Raw genomic sequence first — 19,307 nt, forward strand, 5'->3', positions numbered from 1 at the left:
CCAGTACTCAAATTGAATCAGTTATTTTAAAAACTCTCAACAAGAAAAATCCCAGGACCAGATGGCTTCACAAGTGAATTCTACCAAATATTTAGAGAAGAGTTAGCACCTACCCTTCTGAAACTATTCCAAAAAATTGCACAGGAAGGAACACTTCCAAACTCATTCTATGAGGTCACCATCACCCTGATACCAAAACCAGACAAAGATATCACAAAAAAAGAAAATTACAGGTCAATGTCACTGATGAACATAGATGCAAAAATCCTCAACAAAATACTAGCAAACTGACTCCAGCAAGAAATTAAAAGATCAGACACCATGATTAAGTGGGATTTACCCCAGAGATGCAAGGATTTTTCAATATCTGTAAATCACTTGATGTGATACACCACAGTAACAAACTGAAGAATAAAAAGTATATGATCATCTGAATAGATGGCAGAGAAAGTTTTTGATAAAATTCAACATCCATTTATGATAAAAGCTCTCCAGAAAGTAGGCATAGAGGGAATATACCTCAGTATAATAAAGGCAATATATGACAAACCCACAGCTAACATCATACTTAATGTTGAAAAGCTGAAAGCATTTCCTCTAAGATCAGGAACAAGACAAGGATGTCCAATTTCATCACTTTTATTCAACATAGTTTTGGAAGTCTTATCCACAGTGATCAGAGAAGAAAAAGAAATAAAAGGAATCCAAATTGGAAAGGAAGAAGTAAAACTGTCACTGTTTGCAGATGACATGATGCTATACATAGAAAATCCTAAAGATGCTACCAGAAAACTACTAGAAATCATCAATGAATTTGGTAAAGTTGCTGGATACAAAATTAATATACAGAACTCTGTTGCATTTCTATACACTAACAATGAAATATCAGAAAGAGAAATTAAGGAAATAATCCCATTTACCATCGTATCAAAAAGAATAAAATACCTAGGAATAAACCTATCTAAGGAGGCAAAAGACTTGTATTCTGAAAACTATAAGACACTGATGAAAGAAATTGAAGACAACACAAACAGATGGAAAGGTATACTGTGTCTTTGGATTGAAAGAATCAATATTGTTAAGATGACCATACAACCCAAGGCAAACTATAGACTCAATGCAATTTCTATCATTACCAATGGCATTTTTCACCCAACTAGAACAAAAAATTTAAAAATTTGTATGGAAACACAAAAGACCATGAATAGCCAAAACAATCTTGAGAAAGAAGACTGAGCTTGAGAAATTACACTCCCAGACTTCAGATTATACTACAAAGCTACAGTCATCAAAACAATATGGTACTGGCAGAAAAACAGACATATAGATCAATGGAACAGAATAGAGATCCCAGAAATAAACCCACACACTTATGGTCAATTAATCTATGACAAAGGAGGCAAGGATATACAATTGAGAAAAGACAGTCTCTTCAATAAGTGGTGCTGGGAAACCTGGACAGCTACATGGAAAAGAATGAAATCAGAACGTTCTCTAGCACCATATCCAGAAATAAACTCAAAATGGATTAAAGACCTAAATGCAAGATTGGATACTATAAAACTCCTAGAGGAAAACATAGGCAGAATACTCTTTGACATAAACCACAGCAGTAATTTTTTGGATCCATCTCCTAGAGTAATGGAAATAAAAACAAAAATAAACAAATGGGACTTAATTAAACTTAAAAGCACTTGCACAGCAAAGGAAACCATAAACAAAATGAAAAGACATCCTACAGACTGGGAGAAAATATTTGCAAATGATGCTACTGACAGGGATTATTTTCCAAAATATACAAACAGCCCATACAGCTAATATCAAAAAACAAACAAACCAAAAACAAAAAACCCAATCAAAAAATGGGTAGAAGACCTAAATAGACATTTCTCCAAAGAAGACATACAGATGGCCAACAAGCACATGGAAAGATGCTCAGTATTGCTAATTATTAGAGAAATGCCAATAAAAACTACAATGAGATATCACCTCACATCAGTCAGAATGGCTATCATTAAAATGTCTACATAAATGCTCGAGTGAGGGAGTCTGGGGGAGAATGAATACATGTATACGTATGGCTGAGTCACTCTGCTGTGCACCTGAAACTATCACAACATTGTTAATCGGCTATATTTCAATATAAAATAAAAAGTTAAAAAAAATGTTCGAGTGGGTGTGGAGAAAAAGGAACCTCCTACTCTGTTGGTGGGAATGTAAATGGTACAGCCACTATGGAGAACAGTATGGCCTTTCCTTAAAAAAAAAAAAAATAGAGTTACCATATGATCCTGCAATCCCACTACTGGGCATATATCTGGACAAAATTATAATTAAAAAACTACAAGTACCCCAATGTTCACTGCAGCACTATTTACAACAGCCAAGACACGGAAGCAACCTAAATGTCCATCGACAGATGAATGGATAAAGATCTGGTACATATATACAATGGAATATTGATCAGCCATTAAAAAAAAGGATGAAATAATGCCATTTGCAGCTACATGGATGGACCTAGAGATTATCATACTAAACAAAGTAAGTCAGAGAAAGACAAATATCGTATGATATCACTTATATGTGGACTCTAAACAAAATCGTAGAAATGAACTTACTTACAAAACAGAAATAGACTCACATACATAGAAAACAAACTTATGGCTACCAAAAGGGGGAGAGATAAATCAGAGTTTGGGATTAACATATACACACTACTATATATAAAATAGGTAAACAACAAGGACCTACTATATAGCACAGAGAACTCTATTCAATATTCTGTACTAACCTATAATGGAAAAGATTGAAAAAGAAAAAATATATATATAAAACTGAATCACTTTGGTGTACACCTGAAACTAAGACAATATTGTAAATTAACTATACTTCAATTAAAAATATTAAAAAATACACAGGGAACCAAAAAGCACACTTTCCATACTTAACAAATAAAAATATATACATACATAAAAAAAAAGAAAATGATCTCTAAATGAGTCTGCATCCCTGAAAGAAAACATGAACATGCCTACCTACCCACATTTTCACTAATATTTGTTATGCTGCAACTTTCTAAAATTTATTAATGTGTCTGTAAAGTGTTATTTTGTGTTGCTCACCTGATTATATATGTTTTAATCCATTAGTGTTGTCCCTACCTTGAAATACCTATTCATACTCCTTGTTCTCTATTCTGTTGGATTTCCCAAATTTTTTCTCATTAGTATTAAAAGAATTCCTTAAACAGGAATCATTTCTGTTATAGAAAGGGATAATGTGTGTCAAAGATTTCTAATTTATTTTCAAAACTTTCTCTCCGCTTTTTCTTATAGAAACTGGAACAATATTTTTAGCTGACAACATTATCATTCAGGTAAAGACTATATTCCTCAGCCTCCCTTGCAGCTCAATGTGGCCATGGAACTTAAATTAGAGAAGGTAAGATAAGGGCAGAATTGTTGTGTGTCTGTGATTTCCCAGAGTTGGTAGTTGTGTTTCCTCAAAGGCACATTTGGCCATAAGTAAATGAGCCATATTCTAGCTGGAGCTGGAGAAATATGGTTCCTGATAACTCATGAAGTGGAGTTGCCACACCAAACCTGGATGGCCAACTTAACGTCTAATTTTATATGAGCAAGAAATACACTTGTTGAATTCACTGTTATCTTGAGTGTTATCTGTCACTTGTAAATGAACACGATTCTAAGTAACTGAGGTGATGACATACATGTAGTCTATAAATAGAGATTGTAGAGGAATATCATGAATCATATGTGTATTGTCACCTTGCCAGTCATGAATCAATTAAGGTTTTTTTAACTTTCACGTTTAAGTACTTTGACTATAGTGTTTGACACGTGTTTCTATTTTTTTCTTTATCAGATTTCAGACCAGTAAGGGGGCTGCTGAGCGAAACAAGCAGAGCTCTTTTCCTGAGCGTGCGGTGTGTCTGGATTCACGTCACTGTGCAGGATCAGTGTCGTTTGCAACACAGAGAACACAGGAGAAAAGAGGAATAAAGACACAGCTCTCAATGCTAACATGAGTATTTCCTTAAATTTAAGTGAACAGGAAAATATAGGTATAAATTAGAAACAGGGAGTCCAAAAACAGTCTTTTAAATGAGGTCACATAAACTATGTGGAAAATTCATTTAAAATATTGAACTCTGTCCACAGTTGTGTGCGCCTCTGCACAGCAGGTCTCCTTTCTTGAAGGGCAATGCATTTCCTATGAGTTTTTTCTTTCTCCTTTCTCAGAAGCTTCATGTGAAAGCAGAAAACTCACAGGAAGTCATCTGGAGACTGACCCGGTGCTTTTCTCCACTGCCATGTCACTAAGGCACTGCACCAGCGGACCCTGTGCCAGTGTAGACAGCTGGGTTCCCATCTTCAGTTGAGGGAGGACAGGGGGAAGGCAGGCATGATGAAAATCTTCTTCAAATCACTTGCTTAAGGAATACATTTAACATTCAAACAAAAAGAAGTTGGAGATCTTACAGAAACATGTTGGACCACATATCAAGCTTATATCAGTTTTAAATGTTCGAAGATGTGTACAGATCTATGAATCTACTTTCATCAAAAGTATTGCTTTGGTTGTAGTGGTCAGCAGTATTCTTTTATGAGGTGGCATTATTCTTAAGCAACTATCATCTTAGATTCTTAGCCTTCTTCACTTTTAACAGCTCAACACATCTTCCAAGTAGTCCTTGAAATATTTTTTCTGGTTTGGCTATTAATTTAGATGACGTCTATGGCCCCTTTCAACTCTGAAACTCTCTGATCTGGATCCATTGGGTTGAATCATGTCTAAGGAAGCCAAGGTCATCCAATGACTTCACCCGGGTCCTTTTCCCTGGTCTCTGGTACTAAAGTTGGCTGGTCATTTTGAAAATGCTTGACAAATGCCTCAGGCTTCCTACCCTGCTAATGCAGGGTCAATCATTATTAATAATAGAAATGACATTGTTTTGTTTTATTCAATGGTGTTAACTTAGCAAACATTTATTGAGCACCTCTTCTGGGCAAGACATTAAGGAATATACAAAATTATAATAAATGATCTTGACCTTAAGAAGCTTAAGGAAAATATGACATATTCACAAATCACCACAAATTAAGGCATTAATATAATAATACAATAAGAGAAGAGAGGAAACTATTTTTGTAAACATGTTCTACGGGATGGAACATTTGGACCTTTAAAGGTGGCTCAAATTTCAAAAAGTAAGGTACCTCTGACTGAAAGGCTTTAGTTGATATATTAAAGCCTTCTAGTCAGAGGTACTAGCAGAAAAAGTAGTTTTGAGGTAAGGATAAGAATTTTCAAAACATGTTTTCCTTCAGATTTTATAAAAGTACATTTATCCATTAAAAGTGAAGTGCTTATCTAAGCGAACATTTTGTGAAAGAATTAATCAGGCTCAGAAAACTCATTCTTCAATCTTACCGCAGATATGAATCATTGTAATTTAATTATTTAAGTAACTACTGTTATTAATTATTGCCTTTTTTTGGTGAAGGACAGCACTTTATAGAATACCTAGTTTACTTATTACCTTAAGGATCATCCAATAAGCATTTATGAAGTTTTATCTTTTTTGTCTTCAGTGGTGTTTCTCAAACTACCCATTGTGAAGGCCTATTACATTTTGTAAAATGTAATAAAAATACTGTGGCAATGTCATACTGCTACAAAATTTTCCAAATTCATACTCGCAGTTACTGCACAAATTAGTTGCAGATTAGTACATGCTGTCTTAGTACTATTTAAATGACTACATTAAGTAATGAGTTGATGCAAAAGAAATAAAAAGATATTGTCACCATCACAGATGTGACCAAGTGGAAAATACAGCATAAGGCACAAGTGCTAAAGAGAGATAACGGGAAGAAATAAAGACAACTAACATTTTAAAACTAGGCCTTGTGGGATGGGTAGAATCTGAAAAGAAACAACATTCTAAGTGAAGGAAACGAAGCAATGCTTTGTGTTGGAGGGGAGCATGGGGTTTGGACTACAATAAAGGGTCATTTTCCACCAGATGCTTTAGAAATCAAGGACCTCTAAGTGCTGTCATGACACAAAAAACTGTTCAGGACCCCAGTTTCTGAACTTAGGCTCAAATACTGCTTAGTTCATGGACCTCACAGCCTCGCCCTCACAGTCCTCAATGTGCAGCTTCACTAGTGGAAAGAGGTCTGCAGGCAGATGAGGGTGAGTTTATTTCATGCTTAGCTCTCTCCAATACAATTTCACATTCAGAATATAAAGAAAGACAGACAAAAATCTAGCCCAAACTTCTTTTAAATTATGGTCCATTTCATACTAAAAGTTATACAATGCTTATAACAAACTTTGTTTTAAAAAGTATATTCAACAAACCTTGCGTGTAAAACAATGAAAGCCCTTTGCCTACAAAATATAAAAGGATTTACAATGAAGTACTCTTACCAGTAAATCTGGAACATATTCCTGTAGTTCACTGGCTTGACTTAAACAATAGGGTGTCTAAGACTCATGGCTTCTTCTTACCACCAAGTGGCAGCAAAACCCAGGTGATGACACAGGTATACTAAGGGGAGGTTTTCACACTATACTTTTAAAAGGAACTGATGTGAGATTGGATTTTAAACTTCCACATTAAGAATAGAGGATGGGAAGGAAGAGGGAGAGACAGAATGATGCAGAGAGATCTGAATAAAATATTTGCTTTACCACTCATCTTTAAAAATGACATGGAATGCCAATTTCAAGATCGCTTAATCTTTAAAACCACTGCATCTGAACACTGTCATTACAAACATGCTGACTGTCAGTTCCCTGTGGTAGGTCTCCCCTCTTGCCTATATTTTTCACCCCATTACACTTGACCCTTGCAGGGTGTCACCCTGCGGTCTATGTGTCCTCACTAACTAGGATCCATTCCCTCCTTTAGTGTCTGAGCTTCAGGTCACCACTCCCCTTACCACCCTTTCTATCACTTCCAGAGGCTCTGGTCGAAGCGTTCATGGGCAGGTCAGCTGGCTCTCCTCTTTTTAAACGCACACCCATCACTCAGGTCCCTTTTAATTTCCTCAGTGGGATCATCATAATTTTCATGCCTCATGTCAACAGAGTGAACGTTTTCTTGATTTTTTTTTTTTAACAAAAATTTCATGCTCTTTAAAATTTAATTGCACTTCTTGGACTAAAATTTTCCTTTTAGAAAATCTACTCAATATTCTGTAATAACCTATATGGGAAAAGAATCTGAAAAAGAATGGATACATGTATATGTATAACTAAATCACTTTCCTGTACACCTGAAACTAACACAATATTGTAAATCAACACAATATTATAAATCAATTATACTCCAATATAAAATAAAAATTAAACAATTTAAGGGAATTCTCTGGCAGTCCAGTGGTTAGGTCTCCTCACTCTCACTGCCAAGGGCCCAGGTTCAATCCCTGGTTGGTGAACTAAGATGCCACAAGCTGCATGGTGTGGCCAAAAACATAAATAAAAATAAATAAATAATGTGCATAACAACAAAAATTTTAAATGTTTTTATGAAAAAATTTTTCCTTTTTATTTTTTTACTAAAAGTATGGTCTTCTTCTGAACTATTCTTTTCCATTTATGCTCTATGATGTTTTTAAATCCCAAAAGTTGTTTTTTTATTTTGTTGTTTGATTGCTTTAATTATTTTTTTGTCTGTTACTCCTCTTTGAAATGAATTAGGCCTGGTGTTTGCCAATAAACTGCATGGGTACATTCTCCTTGGCTGGGCTCCAATTACTATCCACCTGATTGCTATTTTAATCCTCATTTCAGACCTGAAACTAAAGGGTTGAATGATTATCACAGCTCCTAGCCGAATTCTTAGTGTTTGTCATTGATTTTATGCAGTTCTGAAGGATAGGTGAAAATACATATGTTCCTGCTTCGTTATATGAATGTATGTGGGAGAATTTAGTTATAAATGATTTGAAGCACACTGTAACTTGTACATTCTTAAAAAGCAGAGCAAGAAAAAAGTATAGCCCATAAAAATAGAGCTACCATATGATCCAGGGATCCTACCTCTGGACACATATCTGGAGAAAATTATAATTTTGAAAAGATACATGCACCCCAAAGTTCATAGCAGCGCTATTTACAATAGCCAAGACATGGAAGCAACCTAAATGTCCATCGACAGATGAATGGATAAAGAAGATGTGGTGTATATACACACACACACACACACACACACACACACACACACACACACACACACAAGGGAATATTACTGAGGCATAAAAAAGAATGAAATAATGCCATTTGCAGCAACATGGATGGACCTAGAGATTATCATACTAAGTGAAGGAAGTCAAAGACAAATATCATATGATATTGCTTATATGTGGAATCTAAAAAAAAAATGATATAAATGAACTTATATACAAAACAGAAATAGACCCACAGACATAGAAAACAAACTTATGGTTACCAAAGGGGAAAAGGGGGGAGGGATAAATTAGGAGTTTGGGAATAACATATACACACTACTATGTATAAAACAGATAACCAACAAGGTCCTACTGTATAGCACATGGAATTATACTTAATATTTTGTAATAACCTATAGGGAAAAGAATCTGAAAAAGAATACATATACACATACATATACATATATATAAAACTGAATCACTTTGCTGTACACCTGAAACTAACACAACATTGTAAATCAACTATACTTCAATAAAAAAATGTTTTTCAAAAAAGGAAAAGTAGAGCCCATGCCCGAACAGCACAGGCACCTCCTGTTCTTTACCTTTTCCTTCCAACCCTAGTGTTCAAATGCAGGTCTACTTCTATCCCTGATGGCTTTGCATCAGTGGGATATGGTTTTAACATAAATGGAGAAAATCATGTACTAATGGACTATTAAGAAATGTGGGGCAGGAAATAAATATCCTTGGGTGGGTAGAGACATAGGAAGCGCTTTCTATACTTGGTTAGTGAAGGCCCACATCCCTGGGGAGATGTGTATCCTGTCAGGGTGTACAAGACCCCTTCCCCCTTCTCTAACCAGCCCCAGTATTTTGTCACTGGCTCTATCTCCACCTTGCAGTGAGAAATCCTCATAGTTTCCGACAGAACAATGACCCAGAGCCCTAGTTTATATATGGTTGTAATCTGCCTTTCTTTACATATTGTCATGAGTATTTTCATTGCAAACTTTGGGAAGTGGTAGTCAGGGGCCACTAACAGGCCATCATCTTAATAAATAGCTTCTTTGTAAGTAGTCTTTAAGAAAAACCCCCTGTATTATTGAACAAAATTTATTTAACAAAAGGACAGGTGTGTGTGATATGATGATTTGAAAGCAATCACATTGTTAAAACAGTTGTAGTTTTGTAATTAAAATCTAGAACTCATACTCTAAGTGGTTCAAAACCAAGATATATTCAGGAACCTTTTGTGCTGGGGAGGATTGTCACCACCACCACTATCAACATCATCACAGGCTTTCTCATTGATGCACATTTTATCACAACAGTTGTAAACATGTTATATTTACATGCTATTTAATTATCTCAAAATGATATTAGGTGGGTGCTATTATTATCCCTACTTGACAGATGCAGCAAATGAGTTAAAGAGTAACAAAGTAAATTGATCAGGGTCATACAATTGGATAGATCCAGCAGGTGACCTGTGCTCTAAGCTAGCATGACTGAGCAGGGACTTAGAAATGGTTATTAAGGGATGAATATTACTAAGTAAGACACTCTCAAACCAGAGAGGGCAGGTTAAAACATTTATTCAGGGAGTTTTCTAAAAAGCATTTGTGCTGGGCTACCAAGCCTGTTCTACTCTGAGAATATTGCAGAGTCTGGTCATAGGGCAGGTGTGGGGATTTTTTTTAATGCTCCCAGGTGATTCTTCTTAACCCTTATTCTTTCCTAGTTAAAGCCATAGTCCTTTAAAAAAAAGGACTTAACTGACCACTGGAGCAGTGCTTCTCATATTTAAATGAGCATGTGAATCAACTGAAAATTTTGATACAATGCAAAATCTAATTCATAAATTTGGGATGGGGCCAGAGATTCTGCATTCCTAAAAAATTCTAAGCAATATTGATGCTGCCGGTCCAACGACCACTCAGAGTAGCAAGGATCTAGATTGCTTGAAACTTGGCTGCCAATCTGGACCAATTACTATAGTATCATCAATGTAATGGACCAGAATAACATTATGTGAGATATTAAGGTGATCATGTTCAACACTATACTCAGTTGGGTTATTTAGTTATATAGTTGTTCTTATATTATTTTAATAGGTACACTTTTTATCTGAACCTTTTAAAAAATCTTGTTACATTCCTTTTTCTCACTTAAAATTTTAACTGAACTTTGTTTTGCATGATGATTTGAGTTCTATTTTTATGTGTATCTTAGTAGAGAGTGGTCTCAAAGGGTTGAATATAAATGATGACTGGTATTGCATTCATTTATAAGATGGAATTATTTAATTTGGGTACTAAAATTTTTTTTGTGTGAAATAGAGATAATTTGGAAATGGCATGGTTTGGACTGCTATTGTTAACTCCTTAAAAGCATGTATATTAATATTTATTGTCTGCATTATCTGGAAATTCAAACTGCATGGAAATAATTAGTCTATAAGTTTGAAGAACAACCTTAACTATCAATCGATTTTCAAATATGCAAAAAAGATACTGTGCAGAATATTGGTAAGCGACATTTCCATTTCTATCAATGACATCTATCAACATTTCCACTTCTATCAACCTTTATAATGTAAAGGTTGATTTTGCAAACAATCAACTGATTAAAAAATTGGGACCGTTCGCATTTCTTTCAAGTGTCTGAAGAGTTGGTGATTCCCAGTGTTCTGGAAGCACTGCCCCATCATGCAGGGCTCTGCACTAGAAACAACATGGCCCTGACCACTCTTTTCATGTTTGGGTTTTGATTTTCCTCCAATGGCCTCCTCAGTTGTTGCCCATATTTTTAAACCTGGCTCCTTAGACTTCCAGTCAGTTCTAGGAAATCCATGATATTCATCCCATAAATTAAGTTTCTGTTTAGAACAACTAGATTCTCTTTCTGTGTTTGCCAATCAGGCATCTTAGAACGGCTTCAGCTGGGTCATTTGGCCTTGTTTCTTGTAACCAAAGAACTTTTACTTTGGCAGCCCTTTGGACTTCTATCAAATAAAAACACCACAATGAACGGAAAGCCAGACACTCCTCCCACATCTTTTCCAAATTTCCAAAAGATTATAGAGCAGTAGTTCTTTATCTTTTGTTGGGAGGGGGCTCACAAAAATTATCTAAGGTTATTATAGACCCACTTTCCAAAAACATTTACATGCAAACATAAACACAAAATTTTACGTAGTTTACAAAACTCCTGAGACAGAGCAATGGATTCGTGTGAAATGTTATAAAATACTTTAAAGAAAAATTTAAAGGAAGAAATAGAGAATTATTTGTTTAGGACTTATCTTGTATTTCCCAGCCTCTTGTCCAAGAACTGATAGTGTATAGAGACTCCTTGTCTGTCACAAATAGCTGCTTCTGATATTGGTTTGCACTTACAACTAAGGTCTTTGACACTGGCTTCTGAGTTTGTACTCCCTGCTCACAATTATAATTCCAGTTCTTTAAATTAGAACTTCTAATTTAGAGTTAGGGACATGACCAACAACTCATTAGATATTCCGTTTTTCTTCATTTCAAGGAATTCTGGATTTACGCAGTAAATTTACACACCATGGAATTTATGTAATATGGGATTCTAGCGGCAGAATGATCAGGGATCAGGTAGCGTGTGCCTGATTGTAGGCAGGAGGATTAACAAACGGTATCCCAAAACATCATATCTGATTCCATGATAAACCTCTGTCTAATGTGCAAATTGACAGGCAATCACCCAATGTTAAAGGTTTAACTTTTTCTTTACACACTGAATCTTACTCACTTTTTCTCATTTACTCAAATATTTTTCAGAAAGGGAAACTAATCCTCACAAAAGAAGCAAAGCTAATTGAAAAACACTCTCAGTTTTTTAAGTAATTCATTACAATGCTTCTTCATTGGCAGGTGTTTCTAAGAAACTGAGAGCAATGTAATACACAGTATCTTGCTCAGTTTAAATCGAATGCTTATTGGAGGCCATTGGTTTACAGAATACCTTATCCAGTTTCACCGCAAGGTCCCCTTCCTCCTTCAAGGCTCTCCAGGGCAGATTAACTGCGTCTGTTATGTGCCTCATCAACCCTCAATAATCTCTGCCCCTCAGCTTGGTTTAGTGCCACAGATGCATTTAGCCATAATAACAGGGGCAAAGGAGCAAGGAGGAGAGGGCACAAAGGTAAAATGGAGAGGTGGACACACGAAGGAGGAAAGAAATGCAGAGAGACAAAAGGAATGAAGACATGTAAAAAACAGACAAAGCTATTTTTCACACTTCTTACTTATGTTCCTCTTTTCCATTTGGCAAGGTCAATTAATTAAATAATGGCATATGCGCTGTAATAAGGCAGTTTGTGACAGATGTGAGAGGGAGTAGATGGCCCCCGCTCAACATAACATGGCAGGCAGGCTTCTGACGCTGGATGTCAGGCGGTCATGAGCTCGGCTGACTTTCACTTGCTGTTTTTCTACCTTTCTTTTTTCTTCCCTTAACTGTTGGGCAAGTCCTGTGTTCTTAGCACTGGTTGTATGGTAATTAGAAAGCAGATATAAAACCCTGACCTCGTGGAACATGTTTCTGGTGATGAAGAAATATTATCAACAAAGTTAAAATACAAACTCTGTCAGATGGTGAAAACTTTATGTAGAAAAAAAATATAGCAGGAGGAGACTTCCCTGGTGGTCCAGTGGCTAAGGCTCCATGCTCCCGATGCAGGGGGGTCTGGGTTCCATCCCTGGTCAGGGAACTAGATCCCACATGCCACAACTAAGAGCCCGGATGCCACAACTAAAGTTCCCGCATGCCACAACCAAGATCCAACGTGCCGCAACTAAGACCTGGTGCAGCCAAATCAATCAATCAATCAGTCAATCAATATTAAAAAAAATATAGCAGGGGAAGGAAGATTGGAAGTTTGGGGAGAGAAAGAGATTGCTACCTTATATGGAATAAACAGATTATGCCTCATCAATAAATTAATATTTAAGCTTAGATCTAAGGGAGGTGGTGGAATAAGCCATCTGTACATCTAGGAACAGAACTATAAGCAGAGAGGCAGTGAGTGCAAAGGCCCTGAGGTAGAACCATATGAATTGTTTTTGCAGAAAACTGGAGCCAGTATGTTTGAACAGCATGGGCTGGGGGAGAGTATTAGTGGATAAGCTAAGATAATCAACAGGACTGGTTGCCACAAAACCCAATGCTTTAAGCCAATTTATATTTAGCCTCTAAGGTGTGCTGCTTATCAGATGAAATTCCTTAATATTTAAAGAGGAGAATAGTGAGGAGATTGCAGATTAATGCAAATATACCAAACCACACAGATCGACTAATTTGCACTAAGTGAAACAAGAGTTCAGATGGCTCCTAGGTTCAACTTTGTTGTTGATTAACTGTATAATTATTGACTAAATCCCTGATGTCTAAACCACACTTCTTGACAGGCTTGAGCTCTTGGTTCTGGGGTTTGGGGTTGGGGCTGAGTTCAGGTTTACACAAAGCTGGAAAGAAAGCTACTGAGAATGAGATCCTAAAAGGTCAATAAACAGCATCCCAGGGACAAAAAGAGCTAAACCAGGCGGTGGTGACAGCGGAATTATCAATATGATAATGAAGGTTCAAAGGTGAAATATCAGGACAGATTTTTGGTTAATGCAGACCAGAGTTACAAGGCTGAAGACTGGTTGAAGGTAGGACACAAAAGCGGAGATGGATTGCCCGTGTTTCCTCAGCCATTGAAGCAAAGCAGCAAGAGATTTCACACATTTCCTGAGACCTTAACAATGTGTTGGGAGGAGCTGTAAAGGAAACAGCCATTTTGGAGAACAATTTCACTGTACTTCAGTTCCTTAAATATGAATTAAAACAGAGTCCCTGGGCTTCCCTGGTGGCGCAGTGGTTGAGAATCTGCCTGCCAATGCAGGGGACACGGGTTCGAGCCCTGGTCTGGGAAGATCCCACATGCTGCAGAGCAACTAGGCCCGTGAGCCACAACTACTGAGCCTGCGCGTCTGGAGCTTGTGCTCCGCAACAAGAGAGGCCGCGATAGTGAGAGGCCCGCGCGCCGCGATGAAGAGTGGCCCCCGCTCGCCGCAACTAGAGAAAGCCCTCGCACAGAAACGACGACCCAACACAGCCATAAATACATAAATAAATAAATAAATAAAAATTAAAAAAAAACAAAGTCCCTTCCAGATACAAATTTACCAAACTATACTAAATTCTTGGAGTAAATTAATAGACTTACAGTCTTAGAAATGAACCACTGCCCAGAGGAAATCATTTATTCCTTAGAAGATTCACCATAATCAAATACACAGATTTAAAACCAATTTGCGTGTGTGTATCAAGTGCTGTCTAGAATTAAGTCAGTTTAACAAGTAATATTTAAATACCAATTCTTGGAAATAGAAGAAAAAATAAAATAGTCCATTAATCTGGAGTTTGCAGTTTAAATGGTATATTGCACTTTTTAAGAGAAAGAAATGGGCAAATAGTTTTATAGTCTAAAACATTTATGTTTGTATCTTTAAACATATAAGATGTAGGACTCATAAAAGAGGTACATAGTGTATATGTGCAGTTTAAAGAATGGAATAAAATGTCACTGGGAATGTGCCAACCACCTTATAGCGATGATTTAAGAAAGTGTTTGGAGCCCCCGTGGGCTCCTTCCAGATTGTACCCTTATGCCTCCTCATCCCCACTAAAGGTGAGCACCATACAGCGTTTACTCTGAATAAGAGAGAACAAACATGTAGAGTAATTCAAACTGAACTACCCATATATAATCTTATGAAACAGGTACAATTATTACCCCATTTTTAGATGAGGAAACTGAGGCACAGAGAGGTAGGGCAACTGACCAAGGTCACACAGTCAATTAGTGGCAGATCTGGAACCAGAGCAGTTTAATTCCTGAGTCTGTGCTTAAAACCACTATGTTTTCCTGTCTCTATAATCATTCACCATTAATGATACTTTCCCTTCTTCATAGAAGTGTATCCCCAAACAAAATAATGCTTAATTTGGCCTATTTTTAATATTATGCGAATGGAAACATGCTGGATGATTTTCTTTGCTTGCGTTTATTGCTCAGTCATTGGTTTCCTCAGATGCATCAGAGTGGTTCCTTAAAGCTCTAGTCCTTTCATCTTTACCACTAGATGTTATTCCATTGTATGAATAGTCCACGTGTTCTTCGTCCCTTCTACTGTTGATGTGCGTCTGGGCTGCTTACACACAGATTCTAATATAGGCAATGCTGATACGCACACTCTTGCACGTGTGTGCACATCTTGAACACGCATTGTTTTTCCTGGTTATTCTAGAACTGAAAGCTTAATTCTGGGGTACATATCTTCACTTTTTCTAGATAATCCCAGATTGTTTTCCACAATGCTATGCCAATTTACACAGCCTTCGTCCGTGCATGAGAGATGTCATTACTCCAAACACTCATCAAAACTTTCTGTCAGCCTAATACATGTGAGTTTGTTTCTCTTTGTGGTTTCATTTTCCTGTCCTTGATTATAAATTGACTTGAGGAAAATTTCATATCTTTATTAGCCATTTCTTTGTCCTCTGCTATGAAATGTCTCTGTCTTCATTGGGTTTATACTTTTTTATAGATTCAAAGAAATTCTTTGATTTCTTTGGTCCAAGTACTAAACTGTAATTGGTTACATGTATCGTAATTATGTTCTTGTAGTTTGCCCTAATTTTAGTATAACTGAATACTTTTACATTTACCTTACTTTTACATTTACTCTTTCTGGCTCTTATTTAAGAAATCTTTTCTTTCCTCAGGAAAATAAATATATTCTACTTTCTTCTAAAAGATTTAATCTTTTAATGTATCTCACATTGAAGTCCTGGATCTACAGGGAATTACTTTTGTTTGTATGATGTAAGAAAGGAAACCAATTTTTTTCTATGAATAAGCAAATTCTTAGATGATTTGTTAACTAATTCTACCCTTTTCACTCATCTTCAATGCCAGTTTATTTTTAACATAATCAGTAAACAGATATAGAAAAATTACAGCATGAAAGAGAAGGGCCAAGCTGTACAACTAGAGAAAATACCCTAAAATGATTCTAGAATGGGAGTTTATGGGAGCAGAGTTTTTGTCTTTTTCCTCTGAACTGCTTTTCTTTTTGAAATTTCTTTTATCCACTTCTGGATACCTAAGTACTAGAATAATGTGTTGAACATAATAAATATTTATTCAATGACTGAATACAAAGATCAAATGCTAATATTTTCTAATCCTCTATTTATTTTGTGATAACAGAAAATTCTGAAAACCTATTTTGTAGCAAGCCATGACCTCACAGCTTTAAATATGTTATTTCTAAACCACGCCATATCTCTACAATTAATCTACCCATTTTATAATTGATTAAACTGAGTGTTAGAAGAAAATTTCTAAAAGAAATTTAAAAAAATTCAAATTAAAAGCTCAGTGAAATTTGAGAATATTTTTTATGTAACTTGAGAAATTCTTCTCCAACATAAGAAAGTTATATAAGAGAACTTAAGAAGCATGAAGGTTAGACCCAGGAGGTTCACAATACTTTCACTAGGGATTCCAGAAGGGACAAACCACATAGATGGAGAAAAGAGAATAGTGAATGACATGATAGAACAGATTTGTTTGAACTGAGAGTAGATATGAGTCTCTAGGTTAGGAGAATTAACTAAATGCTAGTTAATCCTAATTATCCTAATCTGAAAACATAACATGATAAAACCACAGTAACTGTGGGAGACAAGTGAACTCAGAATTGGAACATGTAAAAGAGACAAAAATACAAATATATTTGTTGTAAGGAGAAATCTAAGAAGGCCCCCAAGGTTTCTGCCCCTCAGTGTATATATTCCCTCCCCTTGAGTGTGATGGGACCTGTGGTTATGATGGATTAGCTGCCCTCAACTGGGTTACTTGGTTGTGTAAAGTTGGCACTGGCATAGCCCACAGCAGCGACAATCCTGCTGCTTTGAAGAAATGAATCACCAGGAGTCCTACAGCCACGAGCACTGGATCCTGTCAACAGCTAGTGAGCCGAAGGAGGGCCCAAAGCCTCATACAAGGTTGCAGCCTCAGCCAACACCTTGATTTTTAGCTGAGACTTGGTTTCCACCTTGATTTTCAGCCCAGATTCCCGACCAAGGACCCTGTAAGATAATACATTTATGTTGATTTAAACCACTAAATTTGTGGTAATTTGTAATGGACCAGTGGAAAACTAACACAGATTTTGGTACCTGGAAATGAAGTGCTGCTGTAACAAAACCTAAAATGTGGCAGTAGCTTTAGAATAGGGTGGAAGAATTTTGAGGCACATGACAGAGAAAGCATAGATTGCCTTGAACAGACTGTTAGTAGAAAGTTGGACTTATGGACACTTTGGTGAGGGTTCAGAAGGAGGTGAGGAATATGTTGTCAAAAACTAGAGGAATGAAGGATCCTTGTTATGCTCTTCAGTGGCAGAACACATAATGAAATTGTCTTCTGCAGTTATGTGGGAAGAAGTAACTTGCTAAGTAGCTAAGGAAACTCCACAAACAATTTTGTTGACAGCACTGTCTGGTTTCTTTCTGCTGTATATGGTAAACTGTGAAAGGTGAGAGAGAAATTTAGGGGGAAAATGGTAAACAAAGAGGAACCAGGACTTTCTGAAAGACCTTTCATATAACAAAAGACACTAAAAGTTAGAAATGGCAGCCAAAGTTATGGCATAGAGAAGAGACTGATGTGTGATGACCCAACCTTTTGCTAAAACCTCCGACGGGTCAAAACGTCGAAGTATTTAGTCACACAATCACACAAAGGGCCCTTTCAAGAGATTAAAAGTGTTCTTCCCAGAACGTCTCCATCAGACCAGAGTGTTTAGTCTTCTGGAAGGTTTAGTGTGTTGTTGCTCAATCATCTCAGCAGGGCACCAAGACAGACAATAGATTATCCTGAAAAAAATCTTTGGGCCTTGTTTTTGTCCAGTGATGTGAACTTTTGTGAAATACATGGAAGACCCACAAGGTTTCTGAGGAAACTGTTCCAGCAGAAACATGTCTGTTTGGACTAAATAGAATAGAGACAGTACGAAATGAAAAGAAGCTGTTAGATTCCCCCCAAGTTCTACTGGCATGAAGCGGGTTGATAAAACTACTCCACTGCAAACACTGAGTAGTTATGGTTACCTACCATAAACAAGGAGGGACATCTCAGAGTGTAGAACCACAAAATCAGAGAGTGGAATCTGAGTTAACTGAATAAGAAGAGTTATTTTTAAATTAAAACTTACAAATTGATACCTGAACTCAAATACCAATGAGCGAAAGGCTACTACATATTTAATGCCAAAGTATAACAGGTCCTATGCTAAACTATAATAGGTATTTTATGCATTATTCCTAATACCTACTGTAATTCTGCAAAAAATAAGTATCATTGCAGATATGAAATGAGAGGTTTAAAGAGGTTAAGTATCTTGTCTGAGGTTTCAAATAACTTATATGATTACATACCTAAAAAGAATCTCAGAATTATTTAATCCAATGTTTCCCAAAATGCGTACCTTGCATACTAATATTTAGAAAATTATTCCTTAGTTAAATAAGGTGTTGAAAACTAGATTAAACAAATTAAACAGACAGATATTTTTAAACTTCAGTGTGGAGTGAAAGGAATTAAGGCAGCTGGCCCATGATCTATTTCTCTCCCATTACTGTTAGAGCGGGAGACTCATTCTTTCATGTTAACCTGGCTAAAACCCAACCTCCTGGTAAATAGACTCATAGTCTTTGCCAGGAGTAGAGTCCTTACCTGTGAAATGCTTTTAGCAGGAAGTCTGTGGTTCAGAATTGCTTATAGAAAACAAGCTTAGAATCTATGGGTTTAAAAAGCGTGCCCTCCAGAAATGTCATATAAAATATAAAACTATCTGGTATACAAGATGGAGTCATTTTACAATCTACATATTCTAAGTTTGTGAGGTAATAATATGTGTATCTGATTCTAAAAGCTCATCAATATTATGAGCCAGAGAGCACGTGTGTGATGTGAGAAGGAAACACATGGGGCATCACCCTCTATGTCCCAGC

Source organism: Balaenoptera ricei, chromosome 2 (genome assembly GCF_028023285.1).
Source record: "Balaenoptera ricei isolate mBalRic1 chromosome 2, mBalRic1.hap2, whole genome shotgun sequence".
Classification (NCBI taxonomy): Eukaryota; Metazoa; Chordata; class Mammalia; order Artiodactyla; family Balaenopteridae; genus Balaenoptera; species Balaenoptera ricei.